Source organism: Pinus tabuliformis, chromosome 8 (assembly GCF_031772625.1).
Source record: "Pinus tabuliformis cultivar Carrire ecotype Pingquan chromosome 8, CPIR1, whole genome shotgun sequence".
NCBI lineage: Eukaryota > Viridiplantae > Streptophyta > Pinopsida > Pinales > Pinaceae > Pinus > Pinus tabuliformis.
Window position 1 is genome coordinate 1,988,893,575 of NC_142294.1, and position 2,897 is coordinate 1,988,896,471.

Consider the following 2,897-nt stretch of genomic DNA (forward strand, 5'->3'; position numbering starts at 1 on the left):
CCTTTCTTAAACTCCCTATACATTTCCTCTACCATGGACTTCATGGCCAAGAAACTATCTATGAATTGGGGGTCCGAACCCAAGGGACTTTCTTCTGACATTTTCTTCTTAGGATAGACTCTTCCAATTTCCAGGTTCGTTTCAACCAACTCTCTTTCTCCTAATTTAAGCTTTGATCTAGTTAGCATTCAACAACAAAATCCAGCACAAGCTTGTCTAACCTTAACAACCTAAAGCTCTGATACCACTTGATCTGAAATCACTCATAAATTACCTCAGGGAATTAATGAAGGTATTACAGAGTCATGTGCTAGGGTGTGCCTATGTTATTTTATGCAATGGATCGATAATATTGTAAAATACACAGACACAAAAGCAATAGAGAAACATAGTAAGAAAACACATAAACAGAACAAATTTAATAAGGAGTTCACCCAATCCTCCTGGGCTACATCTCCTGGTCCAACCTTCAGTGGTGGCCTTTCTATTGTGTCTTAAAGAAAAGTTTTTATAATAAGGAGCTCAATACGAGTCTCACTTAACAGATGATGATCAGTATGATAGTACTTGGATTCCCCAAGTCTCTAGAGTACATAGACTCTCCTTACTGAATCTCGACCTCAACTAGTCTCAATGGTATGAGTCCAATCTGGTACTCAATACCTGACAGATATACACAGAAGAGTTTGCTTGAACCTCTCAAGCCTTCTATGGAGTTCATAGACTCTCTGACTCTCTCTGTCTCTGTCTGGCTCGATGCTTCCTTTGCTCTGCAAGTCAGCTCGGATTCTTTGTTCTCTGCAATTTACTTTTCTCTCTCTCTCTGCTTGCCTTACTCTCTGTCTGTTCATGGCTTAAAGCCAATCTGCTCCTTGACTGTCTATTTCTACTTCCTGGCTCTGTGGATATCCTACCTTTGTCCACTTGAATTCCCCTACTTTGCATCATCATCACTGTAACGCTTCACAGAGAGGTGGCCACCTGTTTCCTCACGAACTGAGTGTCAATTCTCTTTGAACGGTCATTATTTCCGTTGCTCCAAGATTTCCCACGAAACTGATTCCTCTCCCAACTCATCAGTCGTATCGAACCTCAAATCTCATATGACTCAGCCTATTTCCCCGTCGAATCCGGTCATTCATTGGATCATTTCTCCGCCGTTGATTTGGGGCCTCTAGATCCTATGGTCTCCATTCATATCAGGCGGGTAAGTAGCATGACCTTTACTCGTCCGATGAGAGCAGTTTTCTCTCTCATCTGCCGGACGCGTGTCACCTAGTGTATGGCATTGGGTGGGACACAGTCGAACTCGCTTACCACTTGAAGCCCTTCCGATATCCTGTCGGTTTGAGTGTGGGACCCACCTTCTAACGGAATTGGTGATTTTCGTACAGTTTTATGCTTTCCTCGTGACCGAGCACTTGTGGGCTTTCCTTCACTGAGGGGGATGCCCTGTGATACGCGATTAGAACCACCCTGTTTTTGGATTTGACCTCCCGTTTGTCAATTTGTATCAGCGCGCAGTCACCATGGGCCAACGGTCTGCTCGCTTTGACCGAGGGTCCTCATTATTCCGTGCTGACCACAAATTGCCAATATTTTAGAGATTATTTCTGATAAGCTTGCCATCCATAAGTCTTTAAAACTTTGACATAATTAGAAACAATTATGAAAGCTTAGAGAATGTTTAAGGATCCAATTCGGATCAGCAGGTAAAGCTAAACCCCCTTTCTATGGTAAATAGTAATTTTTCCCAACTTGTTTGTTGCTAGGCAAGGTTGTAGCTTACTATCAGCCTAATTAAGCAATGATGACTCACAGCAGTCTCTATATGTCGAGATTTTTTATGCTTCAAGCAGTGTCACGCAATAAGAAATTCAAATACGCAGGCAAGTTTACAGAACATTTTTGTTTCAGAACTACTAATAATTTAAGGTGTCGTGGCCTTACCACATTTTTTTTTCCATCACATGTGAGATAGCTCTGAACAATTCTGGCCAGTTTTTTCCACGGTTCTCTGAGGGATGAAGGTTGAACTCCTTTTCCTTTAACAATCAAGTCCTATCCCTCATCCCGAAAGACTGCAATAGCATCCTGCAACCTCCATTTTTTATGAGTCAATATGGGTCTGACTGTTGGTAATCCGGACACTGCTGGTAATCCGGACACTTTAGCTATTACTGTGTCTGTTACTATAATTTGCCTTCCTCTTATCGTAGAATGTTCATTCTGTAGATTAGGTAAAAACTCGATAGTAATGGCTTCATTGGGTTGCTGCAGTCGTGTGAAGTATGCAACCCATCGGGCTTGGACTAGAATTTCTCTGGCAGCATCGGAAACATCTAGTATCAGTGGCTCCCTGTGCACTTTTCTTCCTCCCATTTTGCCTAAATTTTGCACACTATTAGCTTAACATAGGGAACACAGCAATAGAAAGAACCAGCGATGGAACAACAAGTTCTTAATATCTAATAATACTTTTTCAGCATAAATACCGTTAAAGACTTGCTATTATGGAATGTCATATAGTCCGGTATAACCAAATAAAGGACTAACACGCATGCATAAGTGCTTTGGGGGTCACCCTCGCCCCCCTTAAAATGATAGGTCACCTTCGATTGGTTAAATGAAGGAATGACGTATTGGCGGCGATGTACAGAAGTGGTAGAAATGGCAAGGTATGCATATTTATGATAGGATCAAAAAAAATATCGAGGTGCTGGCCAATGCATAGAATGAGAATTATGAATAAATGTGGAGATATCGTGGAGCGATTCAAAAAGGGAGAAAGGACATCTGACATGGGCAAGATGCTTTGCAGTCATTATTCCACTTAAACCACTATGATTGACTTTTTAAAATATATCTCATGCATAAAGGTTCAAAAAAATAAATTA